Genomic DNA, 26,267 nt, shown 5'->3' with positions numbered 1-26,267 from the left:
GAAATTGGTTTATCAGCTGACCTATAAACTAGCTCTATTCAAAAATTATTTTCAAAATATTCTAGAATTGAAAGAACATACAGTAGTATAAATTTATTCAATATATACAGAAGTCCTAAATTAAATATGAAAACTTATTTTTATATTGATTATTTGAACATTGTAAATTATATAAACTAAAAATAATTTTCATTATAGAAAGATAGACGTCAGGTTTATAAAATTGTATTTGTGTCTAATTTTGGGTCATTGGTATTTTTCTGATGAAATAGTATGTTCAATGTTGTCATATTTTTTTCATAAAATTTTCTGGTACCTTCTTAAAACTGCATTCCATATCTAATGCATTTGACTTGTCTGAGAACAAAGCATGCTAAATGAAGGATATTCTCAATTCTATATTTTGACTGAAATGTATACAGATTTTAGCCCAATTATTTTAAAGATCTACTCTCATTGCTATATTTCAGTTATTTTATTTGAGTTATTTTCTAAGATAAAACTTGTCAAAAAAGTTCTATTTATTTATGATTCTTTTGACCATTTTAGCAAATTTAAATGCTGCGAAATCTTAGACCTTTTTAATTTCGTTCCACATCCAAATAGATTATAATTTTATTCAATGTAAATAGGAGTCCTATTAAAATACTCTTCCCACAAATATAAATATTTCAAAATCAAGAGTACAATTTAAAAATAGACTGTGTATTTTGAGTTCTCAACATTTCTTTGGTTTTTCATGTTTTCTATGAATAAAATTCAGCATCTTTCTGTTTGCATGCTATTTTCTCAATAGCTATAATTTGTTAAAGCTTGAAAAGATGAAAATTTGGGGGCATTTTATTAATTGGGTATTCTGAATCTGTAAAGATTTTTTTAATGCAATCAAAATATTGCAAAATAGTTTAATACAAGTATAAGAAACAATTTAATTTGTGAAGTATTTCTTTATAAGCTCAAATATATCTAAAATCAGATTAATGTTATACAACAAAAAAGTTTTCCATACTACTATGATGAAGTATTTTTTTTAATTCAGTATAAAACAAAGTCAATGTAGTGACTTTATCTGAGATATATATATATATATATATATATTAATTTATATACATACAAATTTTGGCAACTATGGCTTCTATTTCAGTGGCTAGAATTATGCAGCTTGTCTGAATATACTTGTCAATTATATGTGCCACACAACTAATTACAAAAATATTTCTGCTTTATAGGCTTCTTAATGTAATTTAATTCTAAATATGGAATTTTATCTGAATTTTTGCATTCACAATGTTAGATATTTCAAAGAAATATCAAAACTCATCCTTGATTCAATAGATTGTGTGAAAAATCATATATTATTGTGATTAATATTCTATTTGAAATATCTGATAACAGGATTGTCAAACTTGCATCATTTAACTGATGGAAAGTTCTACAAATAGAGCCAACACTGCTCTATCCTCACTTTTTAAATGCACAAGAATTAAAAATTGATAAATTAATTGGGAATAACAGTTATTTACTCTAGAAAAAGTTATTTCCAGCAGAGTCTTATCTACTCGTATTCAAAGTTGAGGCTGATGACTTTTCAGCAGATTAGGTGTTCTAATTTTTACCTGATCCATGGGCCCAAGATAGATAAATGTCAATGAGAGTGTGTAAAAGTTACATATACATGTTACTTTCCTGGGATGCAGAAATCCAGAAGGTAAGTTTTACATGGTTCTGACATTGGTTAATGAAATTAAATAGGTTTCAAGTGTACAATTCAATAATATGTCACATGTATATTACATTGTATGTTCACCATCCAAGGTTAAATTTCAAAAACCAAATATTTGACCCCTTTTACCCCTATCTACCTCACTCTTAGTCTCCCTTTCCTTTGGTAACCATTAATCCACTGTCCGTGTCTATGAGTCTCTGTTTGTCACGTTTGTTTGTTGCTTTCAGTTTTATATCCTACATATATATTAATGAAATCGTATAGTTCTAAACTTTTTCTGTCTGACTTATTTCACCAAGCATGATAATCTCAAGAGCTGACCATGTTGCTGTAAATGGCAGTATTTCATTTTATGGCTGAATAATATTCCATTGTATATATATATACCACATCTTCTTTGTCCAATCATGTGTAGATGAACACCATTTTTTTCCATGTCTTAGCCACTGTGAACAATGTTGCTGTGAACATCAGGGTGCACATCTCTTTACGGATAAATGTTTTCAAGATTTTTGGATAAATACCCAGAAGAGGGATTGCTGGATTATATGGTTATTCTATTCTTGTTTTTTTTTTTTGAGGAACCTATTTTTTTGAGGAAAATAGTATAAACTATTTTTTTGAGGAAAATAGTATAAACTATTTTCCATAGTGTCTGTAACAATTTACATTCTCACTAGCAGTGTATGAGGGTCTCTTTTTTCCCCACAACCTCTCTAACACTTGCTATTACTTGTCCTGTTGATGACAGCCATTCTAACTGGTGGGAGGTGATATCTCACTGTGTTTTGATTTGCATTTCCCTAATAGCTAGTGAAGTTGAGCATCTTTTCATATGTCTTTTGGCCTTTTGTATGTCTTCTTAGGAGAAGTGTCCATTTGGTTCTCCGCGCATTTTTCGATTGGGTTATTGTTGAGTTGTATGAGTTCTTTATATATTTTGGAAATTAGGCCCTTATCAGAGGTGTTGTTTACAAATATATTCTCCCAGTCAGATGGTTACGTCTTTGCCTTGTGGATTGTTTCTTTTCCTGTGCAGAAGCTTTTTAGTTTAATATAGTCCCGTTCATTTATTTTTGCTTTTATTTCTCTTGCCTTTGAGATAAAATTAATAAAATCCTCTCTAATTCCAAAGTACATGAACTTATATTTTCTTCTATGCAATTTATTGTTTTGGGTCTTATATTCAGGCCTTTGATCCAGTTTGAGTTAATTTTGGTGTATGGTGATACATAGCAGTCTAGTTTCATTCTTTGCATGAGGCTTTCCAATTTTCCCAGCACCATATTTTGAAAAGGCTTTCTTCATTGTATATTTTTGGATCATTTGTTGAAAGTTATTTGCCTACATATATGAGTGTTTAATTCTGGACTCTCAATTCTGTTCTATTGGTCTGTATTTCTGTTTTTCTGCCAATACTATACTGTTTTGATTATTGATGCTTTGTAGTATCATTTGATGTCAGGCAGAGTGATACCTCTGGCCTTGTTCTTCTCCCTCAGTAAAGGACATTTTTAGTCTAGAAAAAAATCTCTATAGACATTAGTAACACCTTCTCTGGGAACAGACACGCCTGCTAAGCTGAGCTGGCTCAAACCTGAATTTATGCTCCTGTTAACCATTCAGCTTTGAGAATTGATTTGTGAGCCATGTGTGTGTAGAATTTATTTACAAAAAAATTAGAAAGAAAAAAATGTATAGAAAATAAAAATGAAAGACAAAAAAAAATCCCTGAAACAAAAGCAGAAAAGTTAAAAATATGAAAGAATTATAATAAAAACTTTAAAAAAAAGTAAATTCTCATAAACTAGTTCACTGCTGCTAAATTATTTTATCAGAAAATAAAAATGGGTTTCCAAAAATAAAATAATTAAATAACTATGATTTTATGTTAAATCATAAAAGCACTTCAGTAAAAACCTCAGGAACCTGTGAGTTCAATGACCTCTATTTTCTGTGTATATTTCAAATATATCTAACCTGTATTATTTGTTTATATTCCCCACAGTCTGTGTAGGCAGGTGGCCTGGTGGCTTTCGGGCATTTCTCCGGCAGTAAATACAACAAAACCATGTAGTATGCTTAGTGGCCAGCAAAAGTAGCAGTGTCCAATGCTGCTTTTACCTCCTTGTACCTAGCAACCAGACGAGACACCTTATCCCAGCACCCTTGTTTTATCAGCAAATGTCCTGCATGTCATTGTCTTGAAGGCAGAGGATGGTTAACCTGCATCTGGAAAGGTTGAAAATAGAGCAGCAGGTTATCACCAGTTGACTTTTGTATTTATCCACATATTAGAATGAAAACTATGTCTGCTGTTCGTGTATCTCATTCACTACTAGAGGAAGCTAATTCAGAAGCTGGAAATACAAAGCAGAGGTCTAACAAAACCATTTCATCTTATCTTACAGCAAGAGCAGTAATAACATTCAGTAAAAAAAAAAAAAAAAAGATGAAACATCTAAGACTAATCTAAATCAGAATGCAATGATGGTCAGCACCAATTGGGACTCTTCCAGGCTAACTGAGATGGATATATGATCTCTGTTTCTCAACCAGAAGTCTGCTACCCTCTTCAATTAATGAGTAAAATATTGACATCACTTATAAATCCTTTACTGTCTGCTTCCATTGGGCTTCAATTATTCCACACTCTTCAGCTTTCTTTGAGCATTTGTGTACTTTGTTCTTTATAGATGGATAGTTTGCCATTTACTTTGTATATTTCCCCATTATATATTCTTAGTTAAATCTTTTTCCATTTGTATTTGTCCTGTTATTTTCATTGGACTATCTGCATTCTTAAGGACTACAGCCATTTTTATAAATCTCTACACATAAATATTGTTGATTTACTAACCACATGACTCTATTTCGATGTTCATTTAAAATTAATTTACATTTAATGAATATAATATTTAATGGTAAACATTTAATAAACTAAAAATCCACTTTTTTTTTTTTTTTAGATTCCTTATGTCAGGATTGGAGGTAAAGAGAAATCTAATACTTTTTCTGGACCATTGTTGTATAAGACTCTTATGCTTTATTATTGTCAAATTGGTTATTTAATGTATTGAAGGTTATTTATCCAAAGTGACAGCTACCATAGATATTTTCCTAACTCTTTTTGATAGTTTTAAGTTCATCTAAAATGTTTAAAATCTCAATAGCTTTCCTTCAAACACAAATGTCATATTAAATGGGAAAACAAAGATTGCAATACACAGGCCATCCCCAATTTTTAATTCCCTTAGAAAGAATTGTTTTTTTACTTATTGATGACATATTTTTGATTAACTTTCTTAAGTGATTCATTATAAACTTTAAAATTAAATCTTTTTTTTTTCTCACAAATATCACTAGGGGTAAGGTATACCCACAATTGTAAAACTTTCTTGATAACATACAATTATCAGAAAAAAATAAAATAAGCACTTACCACCAATATAGACATATTTATTCCCTATAAATTATATGTATGAACTACTGTACTAATAGCTTCTAGGCATAGAAGCTTTGTTGTCTGACTGGCTGATATACCTCTTTTCTTCCTTGTTAACTGAACATCAATTCTACTTGGTTGGTGATTGGCACAGTCCTTGGGGACTGATCATTCTTAGTCTCAGATCAGAACACCCTTCTCTCCTGTTGTCAGTGGTTTGGTCTGAAAGTAATCATGAGAATCAATAGGAGCCAATGAAATACAAATGATGTCTGCCAGGGATTTCCAGGAAAGGTTTTTTTTTTCTCTAAAAACAAGGCCATTGCTAAAAAGGAGAGCCATCTATTGTGCCGACTCCTTTGTGCTGACTTTGGAGGCAGTTGCTTAAGGACATGAGCCTAAAGGTACTGCAGACGTCATGGAAGTTGCAATTATAAGGATAATGAGAATGGTGGAGTGGCAGAACAGAGGATTCCTGAGGAAACTACTGAGCTGCTGGACCAACTCCAGCACTACCTAACTCTAGAGTTCTTGAATAATTAATGCATATGTTAGTTTCTTAATCTATCGTAGTCTATTTCTTTCAGGCTACAGAATCCTCACTGATGAATCTATGCACATTATAAAAGATTTTTTTAAAAAATAAGTTAATTGAAACTAGTAATGCTTTTTCAAAAGTATTTTACTTAACATTTATTTATAAATAGTCCAAAAGTGTTTTTATTCTTCCTAAAATATATTTAGTGATCCCCATGTCATTGAATATTCTCTTGTTTTTGAAAATCTTGGTTTATCATTTTGTGATATAACCGTGATGGTGTAGTTCTAAGTTCCATTTATTTAAAAGCTTGTTTCAATGATGGTTATAAGGAAAAAAAGAATTTATGACTGGAGTATTTAGATCCAAATCAAAGAATACATTCTGGGCTATACCTTCTAAATTTAGTTACTTAGAGGTCAATTCTAACTACCTATTACATAGAGCACAAAAGCCACCTTTGAAACTTAGTTAGGAAATGTCCATGTAATTGTTCTTGCATACAAATTGTAATTGTATGTCTATATTTTTAATGAATGAATACAAACTCTACTAGAGTTCTTCATTTTGATCATTAAAATAGAGTACTAAATTCTGTCTTAAATTTTAAATATATGTATTAAATATTTTTATAGGTGAAATAATTATATAATTTTTTGCTAAAAAATAAAACACTTAATTATGGAAGCAATTTTAAACATCCAATTTAGAAATTTCTTTCTCTAGTGTGTCTTTCTTTCCCTTTTTATTTTCTACCAAAAGGAGTCACTTATTCATTCTCTGTTAAACTATCTACTTTGCCTATGAACACAGATTAAATGTTTATTCATTTATTTATTCATTTCTCTTTCCTTTGGCGGAGAGGTGAAGTGTTATCTGGCAGATAGCATGCTATTGACTCACATATCACACACACGTGTTTGCAAATTTGAAACACTTATCTTTTTAATAAAAGAAATGTATTTAAGTATGACAACTCTTCCAAGTATTTTTCCATGATCTAACTCAAAAAATTCTGCATGCCACAAAATTTTTTTCCAATTTTCACTTTTGATATTATTACCAAATGTCATTTAGAAAGATACTGCACCTTAAAAATCTTCTTTTAATGAAAACTTAACCCCAGATAGTACTTTTTTCTAAATGCAACTTTATCACTAAAATAGCTTGCCTATGCATGGTGCAGTGAATAAGTGGTATGTATGATGCTATTTCTGTGACTTTTTGACAAATCATTTTTTAAGTCAAAGCAGTTATTTCAACAGTATTAACACATAATTTTATTAAAGATGTTTTGTGGTTTTAATTAAAGGAGTAGTTTAAGACTTCACCCATGCTCTTTCCCTCAAGACAGAAACCAGAGAGGCAGCTAACAAAAAGTTAGTTATTCACTTTAATCTAACAAATCTCATAAACTGAGTCGTGCTAGATATATCTGTACATGCATTAAACTATATGACAAACTTTTTACTTGTAAGCAACTTGTTCATCTATGTTGTAGCCTATATCAGTACTCTTTCTTCTCTTGTAATCTATCTTTATATTTATTTGTTCGAACCTTTATCATATTTGTCTTTATCTTCCAATCTTCCAAAAATAATTTTGAACAAAAAAATGAGATTTGGTTCATTAGCATATCATTTCACATGTATTACAGCCACAATTTTGAACTGGAGCAGGAAGAGCAAAGGTTACATTCAATGTTATTTGATAACGGGTTTGTCTCCTGTTCCTGCTCCTTCTCCTTCTCTTCTTCCTTCTCCTTCTCCTTCTCCTACTGTTGTCCTTCTCATCTTTCACTATTAAATAAGGACATTTTAAGTTTATTAAGATTAATGAAATTGTGTAAAATGCTCCTTTGACTCTCATGTGATATTTTTTAAATATATGTTTTTATTCTTTGTGTTCTGGATATTTGTTTCTAAAAAGCCTTTAAGTCATTATGTCTTCAGAGTATTACTATCTAATCACTTAAGGCACAAATGTATACCTAAGAGAACTTTTGCCACTAACAATAGTTGACATAAGTCCAAATTTCAAAATGTCTTCTTGGCATTTTCAAAATTTTGGTTAGATTTTTGGCATATCTGCCTAATCCTGATTGTTTTACTTCAAAACCCAATTGACAACAAGTTTGTGTTAAGAGGAAGATATGTGCCAGCTCTGCAGTTATCTTGTTGGTTACTTAATATGAATTATTACTGTCTGGGATTTCTTTGCAAGGAAAACTTCTAAGATACTTATGTATTTTATGAGAATTAAGATATATGAAACTAGATAACATAATCCATTTGATGTCATAAGCATACATCAACTGTAATACAGCATAAAATGCTGAAAGTAAATGAACAGATATAAGTACTCCTGTCAAATTCTGCACATTACAGAGTGCCCAGTCTTCTCTCAGAATTAGTCATATACCATATAGACTGACAGTCATCTGGCTTATATCCCTGGTGAAGGTATTAGTATCAATGCATATATCAAATAGTTAAAGATCTGAATATGTTATAATATTTTATTTCCACATCCAAATGCATCCCCTCTATCACCCCCTAAATGTACACTCCTCACTCTTCTAGGAAGCTACCCACTAGATGCAGGCTTACGTTGAATGTAATCTTCTGGTACAATGAATTATCAGGAGATGACTTCTGTCATGACAAGTAGATGCAAAGAAGGTCATGGGTGTTATATGTTGATGTTCATGAAGGAAAATCAATTCCCCTCATTCAAGAAAATTGATTTATGTTGTTTTTTAATGGCAGTGGATCCCTGGTGTATCTGGGATACATCCTAGAAAAAAGTAGGTATAGCATAGTTATAAAGATACCTGTAAGATTAACTATACTTTTTTCTGAGACTCCATACCTATTAGTTGTTTTCTGTTTTAAACAGATTTATCGACATATAATTCATACATCATTCAATTCGGCTATTTAAAATGAATTTAATGTCTTTATTAGTAAATTCATAGGACTGTGCAATCATCACAACAATCTAAATTCAGAACATTTTGTCCTTCTCTCAAAGCCCTAGGCAACCACTAATCTACTTTTTCTCTATAGATTTGCCCATTCTGGACATTTACTATAAAATAAATTACATAATACGCGATCTATTGTGGCTTCTTTTACCTAAAATAATAATTTCAAGTTTCATCCATGCTGTAGCATACATCAGTACTTCTTTCCTTTTTATGAACAAATAATATTTTGTTGTATAATTATAGGACTCTATCGGTTGATAGAAATTTGAGTTATTCCATGCACATTACTATTGTGTAAGTTTTTGTATTTTTATATGATGTTACCTTACTGTTAATAATTAATTGATATAAAATGGATTCTTATAAAATTTGAAAAAAATATACCCTTCCTTATAATTTTTGTAAATTTTTATTTACTCACTATAGGGTTTTTGTGGCTACATTTTTCAATATATGGAGAAAGCTGCTCTACATTGATAGAGAATAATATCAGTATGAAGACAAGAGAGATAGCAGATAGACTAAGAACCCCGAAGGTATCTTCACTGGTTTCAGTGTGGAGAGGGCTAGCAGCATTTTGCCTTTCCTGTTATTTTGTTATTCATCTCTTCCTTAGATTATTCTGGTCAATATACTCCTCATTCTTCAACCTAAGAAATAATTAATAGTTCTCCCAGGTAACCTGATAAAATAATCTTATAAAAAGAATAAACTCAATGTGGAATAGCAAAATGTTAAGGGAACCTTACCCTGTTGCCTCTAATTGGCCACTTGGACAGACGCCAGGGAAAGGTAGCTTGAGAGGACCCTAAAGAGAGTAGAAAAATCGTTACTAGACACCGAGAGATTTAAATAAGTATTGCAAACACACATACGCAAACACACATACACACAATCAACACTAACAAACAACCAAACAACACTTTCCTCCCTTGTTATTGCACCAGTTGGCATAATAAGATGGAAGTGTGAAGTTAGATCTTAATTAGGAAGTATAAGCCTATGAGGGTGTACTGTGACTTTTTTTTTCCAATTTAACCTGCTATGCTAAACTTCCCTCTCATAAAGACAAAGGTGGAATTTCAAGAGACTGATTAGTAGAGATTAAGGAAGCCAATAATAATTGAGACTGACATCTTATTTCCTGGTTGACCATATGCTTACATAGTAAACTCGCCTATCCACCTATGTGCTTATGGGAGCATGGAAAGTGTGAGAAAGGCAGATAATTGCAGAGAGCTAGATAACCAGGCAGAAAGAAAGATGAAAAAGGACACCTGAATTCTTGGAGACTCAAGTGAACAGTAAAAATTAGCTTAGCTTGCATCAGCTTGCTGTTTTGCCATCCAGATGAGTTGGCCATCATGCAAGTGAACCACAGCATATGTCTATTCCACCAAGAGCAGGACTTGAGGGCGCTGTAAAAGCTTAACTCAGAGTAGATCTCCCTTTTCAGCGGCATAAGCGCAAAGGGATAATCAGGGCTCACAGGAAGACTCACACATGAATCTACCTGAGAACCAGCACTGGAATTCCTGCTGCATGAACTGTACTGAAACACCAGTCTTGACTGGAGAAGCAGTGGCAACCAAGAAACAACTATAGCAAGACACTTTTCCCTTTCCAGCTCCAGAGTCCTCACTCCAGCTAAAAGCAGAAAAAAGTATGTACAAGATGGAGGAGAGGAGAAGTGAAAAGGCAGGTGCAAATCCCTCTGGCTAACACCTACCCACCAGACCCTGAGGAAGGGAAGGAGATAAACCATCACCTGGACACACAAGTGAATTTTCATTATATGCAGAACTGTTATACTTAAAAGTGTATAACTTAAAAGTGACCAGAGAGTATAGATTGTTCAATAAACTAATTACACATGCAGCATTTTCTCAATGGTTTTAATTTTTTTTTTTTTTTTTGATAGGAAGGGGACAGCTTTCACCAAAATGTACAGATCATAGACAATGAGATCTAATGGAGATCAGAGATAATCTATCTGGCCCAAATATGCTTTTCTGTGAGGTAAAGAGAAAACAGACCTAGGTAACATGGCTTGCCAAGGCTACATAGCCTCTGAAAATCACAGTGGCCCTTCCCTAAAGAACCAGTACTTACGCTGCTTCTTGACATTTTCCACTGTTATTTGTTTTCCTAAGCATTATCCATTTTCTGAGAAACATCTCACAAAAGTGTGAAATAATATCTCTTTTTGGTTTACTATGAATCTTGATTTCTTTCCTGTACTATGCCTAGCTAGAAAAATGACGAGGTAATCAATGATAGCTATTCTCACCACTAGCAAATGTTGACAGGTTCTGTTATCAAGGAGGTATGCTTTAAATGTTACTATTTTCATATAAACTGGGATTGCCACTTGGCCCACAATGCCTTGATTAAATATCTTATTTTCTAAGTGTTTAGATAATAATATATCTTTCCATTAGGCCAAATTGTCAACCTTCTTCAGACACTCATTCAGGACTGGGCCTGTTGATGAGGATCTTATGTACTCCTGTTGACATCCAAGAAAATTCTTGAGTAGGGATGGGGATGGGAGTCAGACAGAGACATAAAGGAGAAAATGCAGTCCTGAGCAAGCCACATCAGATTTTTATTAAGATTTGTAAGTGTAAAAGAGGTGTTGAACAAAGTGTTTGTGAAGTTAGAATGAATATCTAAACCTTTAAATGTTCACATAGTTTTTAGATATTTTTTAAATAATGTACAGGATATTTTTTGTCATTTTATATATTGCTGTTAACCTGCATTCTCTTACAAAAGGCCACATTTTAAAATATGAGGGCAGCATCTTTATTATCATACTGTATAATACATAATTAACTCATAAATAATTCAGCTTCAGTAGAATAAAAAAGAATTATAGCACAAGTCTTTAGAAGTATGTGTTAAAGTTATGGTCACTGCTACTGCAGGCTCTATGATACTCTGATGCTCTTAAGAGCCCTCTTGGCTTTAGCTCTGAGATGACATGTATTTGATTCTCAAGCAGTGAGTGTTTATCTTAAAATCCAGTATGATTATTATTTGAAAGGCACCAAAGCAAAATAAGCGCATGCTTTAGGCAAGACATCTATATTCAGGCTTCTGAATCTTTAGGTCATAAACAGTAGTCAATGAAGGCTAAGAAAAAGAGGAAGGGGGGTTATAGGAGGAAGGTAGGCGAAGAAAGTGGAGGCAGAGATAGGGAAAAAGATAAAGAGGAAGAAGAGAGGAGTAAGTGAGAAGAGGAGGAGAGAGCATGAGAAAAGAAAATGTCAAGAGGAGGGGAACAGGAGAAGAAGAGAGAAGAGAGACAGGGAGAAGACAGTAGAATGCTGCATGGGCATTGGCATAGGAGAGTCTATGGGGAATATCAGGACTACCCCACAGGGCTCATTGCTTCTAAAGCGCAGTCTTTCCACGGGGGCGAAGATTTTAAATGAGAGAGAAAGGTTAAGCTTTTTGAATGGTTCACTATACATATTCTCTGGAGTGAAAAACAAAATGAATATATTTCTTTGTCTATTATTTTACAACTTCACACTGGCAAAACATTTGAAAATTTTCACATATTTACAGTTTACACTATACATTTTGAGACTATTTCTCTAAAACACATGGTCAAAATGAAATCAGAGAAAACAGAATGAGATCAAAGCAACTCTCTTTTCTGAGTCAAAAGTATTTCATTTATTCTTCTATTTTATTATATGTTCCTCTAACACCATTTTAATTGATGTAAATATTCCAGTGAAATTCAGTTTATCATTGTTAATTTATTTCATTGCCATAAGGGAGTTTTCTAGAGGGGCATTCTGTGTTTCCAAATTGCTCCCTGTATTGTAAACTGAATGATACTGAAAAATCTTTATACAGATTTCTGTGTGTATATTATTTATCATTTCTTTAGCATCAAATACTTGATCTGAATCTGAGGTAATGAGTTTGTGAATGTTAAGTCTTTTTAAACTCATTACCAAATTGTCCCTCAGAAAGTTACTGATTTACGATTCTACTAGCACTATTCAAAAAGCCCTACAAATAGATGTTTCTACATTTTACTACATATTTACTGTAATGCTGAATTATTTTACTTATTTGAATTATATGCAAAAAAACGTGTTGAAGATTAAAGGAAGCTATAATAACCTAAATGAGATCAAAGAATAAAAATTCTCTCTATGAGTAATTTTCCTTAAATTTCTTAAATAATGTTCTAAAGGCACTCCAATTGTTTGGTTAGGAAGAACTGATTATTAGTACCAAAGGAAGGTCTCTAAACTTAAAAAATCAGCTGCTATTTGATTAAAGAACTTTTTTTTTTCATTTCTTCTCATATCTGTCTGCGCATTATAAACAAATTAGTCTGCATTTATATGGATGATCTTCTTATACCAAAATGATCCAAGTCAGCTTTTTGATATGCTTTGCTGTATATTTTGTGTATACCAGCTTCAGCTTATCTATTTGCATTTCACGTGCAACTCCTAAATTATTTTGATATACTTAGTATATAATAAATGATAAAATAAGAGATAAACTATCAGAACAATAGAACTATAGTCATGCCAATTGTATTTTAAGGTTATAAAATGGTAACTTTTAATATAACTATTACAAGTGATTTCTGAGGGTACCCCTTGCTTAAACAAGATACAGAAAAGGAGAATCTGGACTCAAATAATTGTTAACATAAAAATGATCACTTGCAAAAGGGTATTTTATTTGTGGTTTATTTCTTAAGATCAATTTAAATCTAAGAGTAATAAACACGTTGTTTTTAATAGTTTTGATATTTGGGCATCTTGAAAAAACATAATGAAATAATTTTCATAGAAATTATATTTTAATGTATCACCCACCTAGCTTTACTTTGCTCTTTAAGACTTTTCCCAGTCTATCTCTCCTACCTATTTCTCAGTATTTTTTTGTGGAGGGAGGGATAGCTTCATATTCAAACTCAAAACTATCAGTTTACCTTCAATAAATCATGTCTCAAAATGGAATTTATCCAGAAAAAGAAGTCTGGATTTTAGGTAACATCTGTTCTATGAAAGGGAGAAAGGAAAGACCTAAATTGAATATGAGGTGGTTTTATAAGCGTTTAGCCAAAGATATGAAAAAATGTCTGAGTGAAAAAGATAGATATTCTCTACTGAGAGACTATCAGAAGCTAATGAGATACTTTAGATAGAATGATTTAAGATAATTACACAGGCCAAATTTAATGTAAAGAAACAAGAGAGGCCAGGTTGTTTATGATTAGGACACAGGACTGATTGAGATCCTGTGCTGGGTGGGTTTTTTTCTTCCTGCATTGTTTAGGATGTACTTTTCATCTTTTGAAAAAAAAATCATTTCAATAGTATTTATTATTATTCACTTGTAATCATGTTGTATTTTAATGAATGGCTGGACTATTTACTGCCATTTTATGAGAACTAAATTCCAATTATATCAGAAAATAGTACATCTTCATTTGTAAGGCATTTTATGTATAAAAATGTTGTTTTCCCTGATCTATATCTAGTCATATTTTTTTTCTGTTTGTACATAGATAAAATTCTCTGAGATACTCATGAATACTTTGGTGGCTCCCATGGGAGCCTGACATTTCAATATTTCTTGCCACGCTTGGGAAGGAAGCTTTTCAAAAAATTAAAGGCATTGATAAGAAAACCCTTCATTAATAAAACAGACTATTAAGTTTGCAGCTCCTGTACTTAAAATTTTCATATTTTATCTAAAATTAATTTGTACGTACCACGAACCTTTCTGAAGTCTAAAAAAAAAGAGAGAGAAATAAAGTTAAGGGCGAGATTAAAAAATGGCTTCATCTACATCTCTGCTCTACAGATCATTTTCTCTTTTATTTAATAATTAATGCTAGCTACAGCAGCATGTTTAAATCCTCAACAGATAAGAAATAATTAAGTTAACACCACTCAAAATGATATGTAACATCTCAATCAGTGAGAATTTTTAAGTGGTAACAAGGAGAATGAAATTATTGGAAGCTGCACTGTAGGATTCTTTTTTTTTTTCCAGTGAAAGTCAAAGGCACATTCATACAGATGCAAGAAACACCACACTTTAGTGAACTTGTTGAAGCATCTGCTAAAATAGCTGCCAGCAATCTAAATACTCGGTGGCATACAGATAGTACTCTCCTGGCTTTTACAGTTAGTTGTCTACAAACCCCAATAAAATATATTTCAAATTTGAAAATTAGGCATTTCCCTCGATGTTGGGCCTTCCTTTATATCCCCCTTATCCCAATTTCACAAATACTAAATTGCTTCGCCCAAATAAAGAACTTTAATAGTCTCCATCCTCAACTTTAAGCTCAAGGAAATAGATATGAACAAAAATATTTCGTATTCTCTCTCTCTTTCCCTCTTTCCTTCTCGCCCTCACTCACTCTTCTTCTTTTCTCCTAATTTACTGAAGCAGCTATGTGCCACTCTACACTCCTGGGAAACCATCCATGTGCATTTGCCCATAATGCCATATATGCCATAGGAATCAGTGTAAGCAAACAAAAGGTACCATAAAAAAAAAAAAAATCTTCCTGCAAGTACACACCAGCAAACTCATTCTTTGCATTCTTTTTTAACAACTTCTAACATAGAGTTGACCCAGAAAAATTGGGCACTTTATTTGGCTCCCCTTCATTTTATGTGCCTGAGAAATGGGAAAAAATGACATGAAACACAAAAGTTCAGAACAGAGAGAAATAATTTTCTCTTTTAGCTGCAATTGTCTTCTTCATCACCCAACACTCATCATTACCATCATCATCATTGCATTTCATGAAATTTTATTTCATATAAGGCAGATTGTTAAAAAATTTCTGAATTCTTATGGCTCTTTGGTTTTCCAGTAAATAAGGCAAGAAAATTCTACCCTGTGGTTAAATCTGTACAACTCTGCTCAATGGTTGAATTTGTACAATGCTGTGGACTGTGGTTACTCTTTTCTGTGCCTAGAGAAAAACCTAAAAATACACGTTAACCCACAGTCACAGCACTGCAGAATAATCACTGTCTGAAGCAGTTGACACTATTCCCAAGCCAAATTCCAGTCTAAACTGAATGACCCAGGAAATACCTTAGGCAATTGCAGAGAGCAGGCTAATAGGTGAGTGGCAGCAAATCTCTGCTGTCTCAGTTTGAGGGCACGGATGAGGTGAAGGGACTGAGGCCTTTACAAGTTACTAACAGCAGGACTGGCTGGCATGCTTGTGATGTGGATATGTCCAGATGTGGTCAGGTCAGTCAGAACAGCAGGGGAAATGGGTCACAGGAGAGATAGGAACCGTTAAGTCACCTCCCCTCACTGTTTCATCTAATCCCTTAATTTATGACGTAATAACACTATCACACGCAAGTCAGGCAGAAGATAGATTCTGTAAAAGTTATTTTTCCATTTGTTCAACTTCTTCCCCTCTCCATGATCAAATCTTTAGGGACATTTAGTTTAGGTAGTTTTGCATAGTGGTTAATGACTTGTTTTCCCAAAATAACCACAGGACACTCTACTCCAAGAAGAGACTGTGTACCATACCATGCTATTTGTAGAGTAGTGCTTATTTATTCTTCCCTGAAAAATAGGATCTCTCGAGTACCCCAAATTCACCTGTCTTTGCGCTTATCGCATAATATTGAGTATGACCTCTCCTTGGAGTAGAGATTCTGTCTCATGCATCTTCTTTTCCTCAGCTTCTAGAACAAAGTTGGGCATAGAGCTGGCACTTACCAAATATGTTTTGAAATAACCCGAACTTAGGCAATGCATCTCATTTATTTATTTCGGCATATAAAATGTTTTTTTATGCGTAGTAATTTTAATCCATTAATTATGGCATCAAAAGTTAGGGATAGAGCCACTCTTTTCCTGAATACCTCTGAGGGACTAAAGAACATAAAACCATTTTCTAAGGAGTGCTCAAAACCTTTTCTGAAATGCTGCAGTGTTTTTCGACATGTTTAGTGGAAGTAAAATATATTTGTCAGGGTTCTTCAGAGAAACAGGACCAAATTGGCTCATGTGATCTGGCAGTCTGAAGGCCCAGAGAAGAGTTGATGCTGCAGTTCAAGTCTGAGACTTGGAAGCAAAATTCTCTCTTCTTTGGGGAAATTCGGTTGGTTTTTTAAGAACTTCAACTGATTGGATGAAGCTAATTATGGGCAGTAATCTGCTTTATTTAAAGTCTATTGATTTAAATGTTGATCTCATTTAGAAAATACTTTCACAAACCCCCAGACAGGGGTTTGATCAAATATCTGGGTATTGTGGCCTCACAAGTTTGACACATCAAATTAACTATCATAATAAATATTACAATACTATGAAAATTTCAGAAACAATTTTTTTGAGTTATTCCAATTTGTTGGAGAAAAGGCTATGAAAAAAAAATAAATTAAAGTCCCAGAGTTAAAGATTAGCTTGACAACTTGCACTAACTAAAGGTCTGCCAAACTGTGTTAACTTTTTCTGCATTCTTTCTGTGGAATTTAAACTTGTGAACTTAGAAAAGGTTGGAATTTGCATGCTTCACAAGGAATTCAAAATATTCTCTTTACTTTTCTCATTGCTGTTGTTTTTTTGCATGTAACCAAATCAACCCAAAACTAATGATCCGTAGGAAAACTGCTAACCTTTGTGACTCTAATTTTGTAAAGATTATTGGCCTTTCTATTGAAATTCCAATAAGAAATCAAGATTGTGATCAAATATCATTTCTAGGAAATTTTCTATAAACTTGCATGTAGAATAAGTAGCTTCCTGTCTTCAGGTATACATTTTTATTAAAACAGTTGGATTTTATTCAAATTATTTACATATAAATCTGTTTTCCACAATAGTTTATGAGTCTTCCTTAGTCCCCAGATAAGCAGCAACAACATCACCTGGGAACTTGTGGCTAAGTAAGGCTGAAATCACCAAAAGGTCTTGGTCTGTTGGCTCAGAAATCATCTTAGGAAGCCCTTTTGTCGATGTGTGTCATGGTTAGCTCTTATGAGATGACTCAGTCCTTTTTAAAAAGCATCTTTTTATTCACTCTTTGGAGGCTTGACATGAATTCGGCAGCGTTCATTAAATACCTTCCTGTTATTTACCACTTCTTCAACATTTAGTTCTGATTGCATCCATTTCAACTTTGTCTGCTCTTTTCTAAGTTGTTTTAATAACATTAAATCATCCAAATTCTTTTCTCTTTCTTCTCAGAGATATTTTACTACTGATGAAGTCTGAGCTATACAATTTTTTATGACTCTGTCTCTCTTGAGCCTATCACTGACTTCCCGAGAAATTGTGTATTTTAACAAGATTTCCCAGATAACTTTGAAATTAAAGTTTGTTAAATACTATTCTAGGTGTTGATATTAACATACATGACTAGGGCAATATACGTACATCAAGGAACCCATATTCTAGTAAGGAAAAAATTTCTAGAACAGGCCATGTTCTTTCTCAAATTGAGAGTTTGAAAGAGCTATTCCATATGCCACAAATATTCACTGTCCCCTACCCTTGGTCTTTCCATCTCTTATATTTTCCAGGTCACTTTATACTAATTCTATGTGAAATTCAAAATAAATAAGTACAAGTAAATCTAGTAAATTTTTTGTGCACCTCCCTACACACACACCACTGCCTAACCAGGTATCAAAATTTAGTCAAAGTTTTTGGTTATGTTGTTGTTTTGTTTTGCTTTTTTCTAGTGTCTGTGGCTAGTGCTTAATCACAGGCTAGATCTAGAGTGTTTCGATTGTTTGGAAAATCATCAATTCCTGTAAAATGAGATTGTTAAGATGTCCTTATTTTATACTGCAATGAAACTTGAATAATGAATGGTACATTGTACATTTTCCATTTGCTTCTCTAGTTAACATGTGGTCAGCCTGAAAGTAGGAATCACTGTCTGCTATACGTTACTCCAGTATCTCATCCATATCCTGGTGCCTCATGGGTCCTCAATAAATATTTACTGATTTTGTGGGGAGAAAAAATTTTTCCTTCTACTTTTCTAGTTTTGTTGGCTTGCCTAACAATAAAAATTACATAAAACAGATTAACAGGAGACAAACAGATTTAATTATGTACCTACAGGAGCCCACAAAGACAGGAGACTCAAAGATAACTAAGCAATTGATGTTGATATGCCATCCTGGCCTAAAGAATGGAGAAGGGGCCAGCTCGTCAAATAGAAGGAGGGTGATTCACAGGAAGATAAGAAGAGCAGATGTTTAGCAATCAAATGTATGCCTGCCATGCAAGTAAGTCTTTCAAAAAATTTTAAAAAAAAATTATCTCTGATAATAGCTGTCTTTCTGGGACAGGCCCCCTATCCACATTCTTTTAGGCAGGTAAGGGAGAGGTAAAATTTTTCCTGAATCTGCTAGGTCTTCATTGCCTTCAGATCAAAATAATTTGCAAGCCAAAGTGATACATTTTGGGGTAGCACATTCTGCTCTCCTTCAATTTTATGAATGAGTGATGAATTGAATTAGATAAAATAATGGCCACATATTTAGGGATAGCTTCAAAAGATAAAAATTATTCCAGTATTTCATGCAAAACTAAATTATCAGTGAGGATTTCTTCTTTGATGCAAGTGTGTTTTTCTCCCTCTAAATTATAACAAGCATAAGAGATAATTGTTTAATTTTTTCAATTGTGGAGATCACAAATTTAAACTTGATCTTTTAAATTTAAATTCATCACTCTTCTCCCGATTCCCAATATTATAATTATCAGAAAGTAGGTATTGAGCAGAAGTGAGAACTATTAGAAAAATAATTTGTTGTTAATGAAATCAGTGGAATGCCACAAGATTCTTATTGAGTTCTTTCAAGTACTCAACAGGTCAACTAAAATCAAGAATTTAAATTCTTAAACTTATGACTAAATCCCTTCCTCCATCTATATTGAAAGAAATTCTTGGCCCAAGTTAAAGAAATGCCTCCTTGAATTTGATCAAGTATTTGCATTTCATGTTTAAGAAACACTTGCAGAATTTGATATTTCTCTCAGGTACTTGCAGGGGGCTTAGTTTTAATATCATTTCTCTTGATGTATTAGTTATTATTTTTACATAAATTGTTTAGCAGCAGGCTATATATTAAATCCTGAAGTATACTGTATTCTTAGTATTTCTGAAAATAAATAAAAGCATACAGAGGAAACATTTATGAAAAATGACATGCTTTCCTATATGTTCAGCTGAAAAAACAGAGGTTTATTAAAGAAAACAAGAGATGCTTTCTAGTGGTGGAAGATAATGCCCCAAATAAACATGAATAAGATCTGCTTTGAAAAATCTCTGGATCTTGTTATGGTCAGTTTCAGGGGCTTATGGTGACAACTTTAAAGATGGATTTATTATGGCTCTGGTCATATTTGTACAATGCCTTTAAAAAATAAGCACCTGGGCACAGAATTTTGCTGAGAGGGCATTCATATGACAACTGGCATTGGGAAATGAATGAGGAATGGCTGAAAATCTGCAGGCTCATAGAGCATGATCAATTATATTAAACCATTTCAGTCAGCTCTGTTCAGTGTCTATCTCTAGGCACATCAGAGAAGCCCATCACCACACTTAGTGGTGCCCAGAGAAAGATATTAGAAAGGCTGACAAATTATCCTGACCTAATTAACTGGAATTCAGACTGGGGAAGTATTTTATGTAATCTAAATTATTGTGCATCTAGTTCTGGCTATTTTCATCACATAGTGATGACTTCTTAGTATTTTGCATATACATAGTAGCACTCTTACATTTGCAAAGTATTGAAACATTTGAATTAACAATTTGTAATATTCCCATATTAAAGATGAAAAAAACTGTGGCATGGATAAATTAAACTATCTTTGATGGTTAGTTTAATCCTAATATACTATCTAAGCCTACTTGTCATCAATTATGAACAAGACAAATATGGTAGAGTCTAACATGATAACAATAGAAGGCCACGAACTTTTTCATGACTAGCATTAACTGATATATTTCCTCATTTGTGGTAGTGATTCACCTGTTGATAATTCTTGCAGAGGTAGAAGGATCATCCTCCAATGTAGCATATTAAATCTTGTGTATATTTGCCTGTGTGTGAGTTGGTTTAAGTTGCAAAAATTTCATGAAGATAATTCTGACACCCTCACTTCTCATCCTTAGTGAGAATCACTGACCTAAAAGAATAATATTCATAAATTCCAGAAGAGTCTGAGATTATATCTTCCAATTGCCTAGTCTAAAAATATTATTATACTTTGTTTATATTTTAAAAAGACACTTTTCAGACTTGAATATTATTGATTTGTGTTTGCATGTGAATAAAGCAATATTCAATTTTTCTTAGCACCTATTATGTGAAAAGCACAAAGCCCAATTTTTTACCCAATAGACCAGGCCAGTAATTCACAGATTTTATCATGTTTTAATCTTATGAGACCTTCCATAACTCTCCATTTGAATGAAATTCCCTCATTTCTAAAAAAAACAGATGTTCTCCTATTGCCAAGGGAAGATATTAAAAGTACTTTATATAGATTGAATTATTTTTTAAGGTTTTGGAGGGACATAATTCTACTATAACTGACAATTAAAAGTGTCTGAAACAAACATACTCTTTTATATGCCATTCATAAACCTCATTATCTTCAGAAACTAGATCTAAACTCATCTTTCTTGAATGTCTTCTTCAGTGGATAAAATAGACCCAATTACTCTGTTCATTTCTTTGTCTGGTGACCTTTGGACAGATAATTACAAATATTCATGTTTATAGTTTTATAGCTTTTATTATATTTCAGTCATTGACTCTGTTTAATATTCACAAAAGTCCTATAAATGTGGTTCTATAATTTTCAACAATTAACAGATAAAAAGACAGAGGCACAGAAATATGAAGTAGATTAAGTAGCTTGACAGTAATCACACAAATAGGTGAGATATAGACACAGAATTTGAACTCAGGACCGAAGATTTCAGTGGTCATGTTCTTAAGACCATGTAATACTATCACCCAGGAAGAGAGTCATTTGTGATTCATTTTTCCCCCACTGGGATAGAGATATTCTTTCTTAGTAAAATTAATAGATCTATTTGTTTCAAATCTGCCATTCAGAAATTTTAGGCCCACAGAACTAAATTAATATGTATTTTTTGTAAGATTTTATAACTTGATTCTAATAACTTCTGAAACTTCTTAATCCTCAAGGTCATACTATATTTTAATTCTGTCCTTCCAAGGTGCTCACTAACCCTTCCCAGTCTGATGTTATTAACTAAGTAAATGAGCATGTTTTGAGATGATTGATGGAATTATTAAATAGCACTCATCCTAGGACTAACCCCATTACTCATGTTTCTAGACTTTGCTATTAAACTATTTGGACTACAATTATGAAAAAAATTATATTCCTATTTAGAAGTAATAAGGTAAGTCTCTCAGCTTTCTCAAATTTTGGGGGGAAGTAAAGATGGTATAAGAAAAAACATTTAAAAATTCAAAAATGGATGAAATCTTTTTCATTTATTGATGAGATTATCAGGTTAAGCAAAAACCTTCCTAGAGTTCATATAATTGCTGATTATGTTTTTAATTACTGTAATAATTATTTTCCAATTCTTCATAATTTAACTGTAATTTAGCAGAATGACTCATCAGGTAGCATTTATTTTATCATGAAATTATTCTCATTATTTTACAGTACCTAGTTGTGATAGAGGTTTATGTACTTAACAACAAAATAAGACACAAGTTACTTGAAATGTCTGTTCTTCTATTTTTAATTAAAAAAAATTTTTATATATGGAATTGAACATTTTCCCATAACTTTTCCCTAAAGTTCAGAATATGATTGCAATAAATTTTAAGTTTCTAAAATATCTATTTGAAAAATCCACAAAGAGATCTGGTAAAGAGTATGTTATTCTTTTTATAAAATACTTTAGCATTTTGTGTAGCAACATCAAACTTTTACAATAAAATAATGTCAGTATAATACATTCTCTTTTAACAAATTATATTTCCCTTATGGACGAAGATATTTGCAATGCTTAATTTTCTGGAGAAATTTAAAATCCTTTTGACTTTTGCTATTGGTATGTTACTGTTTTTATTTGTATTTTTTTCCTTGATTTGATTTGTCTCTATTTTTTCTTATAATTAGGACTTGTTGCTATATTTTTCTGCAAAATCACTGGATCCTATTATACTTAACAATTGTGCTGCCAAATTAAATAAATAAAAAGGCTGTTTTACTCTATATTGCCTTATTGCAACTTTTCACTGTGATCCTATCAGAATTTGTCTGACATGAAGTCTGTAGAGATCAATATATAGTATCCCTTCTCCTACATTAAATAACATTAAATAAATTGGATCTGAATTTCACTTTGTTACTCACTACTACAATTAATTTAACTTTTGGTGCATTCCGAGGCTATTGCTTTTTTGTTTTCTAGATAATACAGAACAAAGGTTGAATTGGGAACTCTACACTACACCCAGTTTAGAACTTAATTAACCACAAAAGTTAAAAGCGAGGGCAGTCCCCAATAAGCTGACAATGAAAGTGGTGGCTGCCCTCAACCTGATAAGAAAGAAACCAAGAGTTTTAAATTGAGATCACCACCAGCATAGCCGTAGGTTTCAGCAGTGACAAACTGTAGTTACAGATTCCAACAGCCCCTGATGAAAAGCTGTTCTCATTCCCTAATGCTTTATGGGAGAGCTGCAGCTGCTTGGAATATTTTTCAAGCAGAAAGCCATCATCATGACAACACCAGAGTAAGAAAGGGCAAAAAAAGTTCTTTCTGGTAGGGAAATAAAGACATCTTAAGCTTGACTTCAAAAGCTCTCTACAGCAAACAGTAACTGTGGAAATACTGTTTCATCTTTGCCTCTGGGATATTATTAAGCTTTTCTAGTAGCTCTAACTGCAGGAGAAGGGATTACAGAAGTTGCTGCTGTGTAGCTGCCTGCCATACAAATATCTGGAAAAGCTGGGATCACGGATTTATATTCGGGCCAGTGATTAGCCAACCCCAAGATACTGACCTGGTAATAAACACGGCAACACACCTCTTTTCACACCATACAAATAAAAGCACGTAAGACACTTCCATCTCTTGCTGAAATGTCAAAGACTTCCCTTTCGTTAAAGTTTGCAAAATTCAGCCGGGCCAGTTCTATCTACAATGACTAATAGCATGCATCATCCAGCAATGCCATTCACACCGCAATGGTTATAGCTGTGTCAGCATTTCCACGATGATTCTCTGCTTTCAAAGGTTGTAGCTCAATTGTTTAAAAATCCACTAGGAATTGCAATGACCCACGCAGTCCTGGTGTAGAAACTATACAATATCATTTTAGCTCAGAGGGCAGAGACACAATAAAGATTAGTAATCAAAGGTGCTTTATTATTGTTATTTATTTGATTCAGCAGCTCAATATGTTTTTGCAAAATCATTTTTCAGTGGAATGTATCTACTGTCCATTTGATGTGGATGAACTTCTTGTTATTTTGAAAAAGGGAAAACAAACCAATTTCATTTTTTAAAATGAATGAGTACATGCAGAGTGTATTTTATCATGCTATCAAAGATTTGTAACCAAAATTGAATGAAATTTGGATTCTCTGCGTAAATAAGAGCTACTATGTGTCTCGGTCTCCTAACAAAGTAAAATCCATAATGATCACTAAATAATTACTAGATGTCTTAACAGCTGGCATTTTGTTCTTACAGATTTAAATGTGAAAATGAATCTAACATTTAATGTGCATACACATATATGATATTGTAAAAAATATAATACACTTAGCTTTCAAAATTTATCTTCTCAGGACAAAAAAATGCCAGGAGCACAATGATAGGCTTAAAACATAATCAAGATTAAACAATAGGTATTTTAAAACATAGAAAAAATTTATTTTTAATGAACATTAACTTGATTTGATTTTTCTCAAAAGCTGATACATTCGACAACTCTTTATAGACACAACTGATTGAAATTTATTGCTGTTTTTTAAAAGCTTCTAATAATTAGGTCTCTATGACAGTGGTTTATAGTCTTCATTTTCCTATGCAGTTGAAATTTTAAAAAAATCATTCTATGATTATTCTCTGATTTTCTGCCTCGTCTAGATCATCAGTGAGACACATCAGTGTAGCCTAGCCATTATTATTTTCTTCAGTTTCATTTTTATCTATTTCATTATTTTAATTACAATGCATTTTGCATCTATAATCAGTTTTGAATAAAAGAGATTTATAGTAAAGAAGGACTATACAGTAAACCTACCTCTCCTAAATTGTACTGAAAATGCATTATTTTAAATCAGGACATTATAAGTACTTAGTTTATTATTTTATTTTCATGTTTGAGGCTGTCCTTAGACTATAAAATAGTGAGATCTGACCTTGCATATTAGTATATTTTAATAAGCATTCAATAAAAAGCAACAAGTAAAAATTTATTCCATCAATGTAAAGAAAAAGTGCATATAGCATTATAATGAAATTATCACTTATTTTTGGTGAGGCTAAAATTACATTAGAGTTTTTAAAATAGTTTAAAGTTCTGTGGTTCCTTTTTGAGAAGTAACTATCTGCATTTCATCTCTTGACATGAAGCTTTAAATATCAAAGTGCTTTGATGAATAATAAATACAAATATAAATGAATAAACAACCTGATGCCAGGAAAGAGGCAGATAAATATTCAAAGGAGGTGACTTTGTGTTTTGTTTTGTTATTTTGTAATGTATTTTGCATTTGGCCTAGTCAACAAATAGATGAAAACAGAAAAGTAACATAAAATATTTACTGTACAGATAAGCCACTCTTGTAGTTCCTATAATACTTGATGAGTCTAAGGTGCAAAAATCCAATATTCTGTTAAGCAAAATAATCATTCTGCCTTGGCATTTTAATCTCCAACATATTGGGGTGGGGGTGACCTATGCAATTTGATTTCCAAATTGATTTTAAAAATCAGTCCTTATGGCAGAATAAATGCAGTATTTGATTCCCTGTGGCTGTTGCTGCTCCATCAAATTATTGCCAACTTTAGGGCCCGGTGGGGAGGAGAAGCACTCACCGCTGCTCCTGCTTCACTGATCTGGGAGCACAGGTCATAAGCAGCCTGATTCCAGGGAGTTATGTCCAGGGATTGTGGCATGGAGACAAATACGCTGTGGCTCTGAACTAGAAAACTTCAGAGAAAGGTGCTTATTTTATATAATATGATAGGAAAGTCAGGATACATAATGAAAATACGCTCTGTCACTGCTTCCCTGTTTGGTGGGTAGGTCATGAGTCAGGCTGATGAAATGTAAAAGCCAGAGAGTTAAAGTTTTCCTCCTGCTGTGATCAGACGTTCTTAGGATTCCAGGGGAGGTAATCTTTAAAGAAAACATGGCAGAGCTTTGGAAAGCTTCGTGATCATGACCCACCAGTAGCCCATGCGCTCATAGGAGGAGCCAGTTTGAGTTAACCTGTGGTCAGTTTTTATCCTGCTATTCTTAGATACACTAAAATTACAGACCTTAAT

The 26,267-nt window shown here is 32.8% G+C and overlaps 1 long non-coding RNA gene across 5 annotated transcripts in view; it reads right to left on the bottom strand.

Annotated features, from left to right (window-relative positions):
- The window catches only part of LOC120594840 (uncharacterized), a 57,763-nt gene extending 31,955 nt beyond the window's left edge, over window positions 1-25,808 (bottom strand). Inside the window, exons 1-4 of one of the 5 annotated variants that reach the window (XR_005650715.1) lie at window positions 23,770-25,808; window positions 9,448-9,506; window positions 8,319-8,505; window positions 3,707-3,958 (exon numbers count right to left, since the gene is read on the bottom strand). This is a non-coding gene — a long non-coding RNA (uncharacterized LOC120594840). Of the gene's footprint in view, window positions 1-3,365; window positions 3,959-6,971; window positions 8,506-9,447; window positions 9,507-23,769 lie in introns of those variants that run through there. The other 4 variants (XR_005650716.1, XR_005650714.1, XR_005650717.1 and 1 more) reach the window with 4 other exon arrangements.
- Between the last annotated feature and the right edge of the window lie 459 nt (window positions 25,809-26,267).

The sequence above is a fragment of the Pteropus medius genome, unplaced genomic scaffold (genome assembly GCF_902729225.1).
Source record: "Pteropus medius unplaced genomic scaffold, Ma_sr-lr_union100, whole genome shotgun sequence".
In the NCBI taxonomy this organism is placed as follows: domain Eukaryota; kingdom Metazoa; phylum Chordata; class Mammalia; order Chiroptera; family Pteropodidae; genus Pteropus; species Pteropus medius.
Note: the sequence above shows the minus strand (reverse complement) of the source record. Positions and strands in the feature narration are given on the sequence as shown.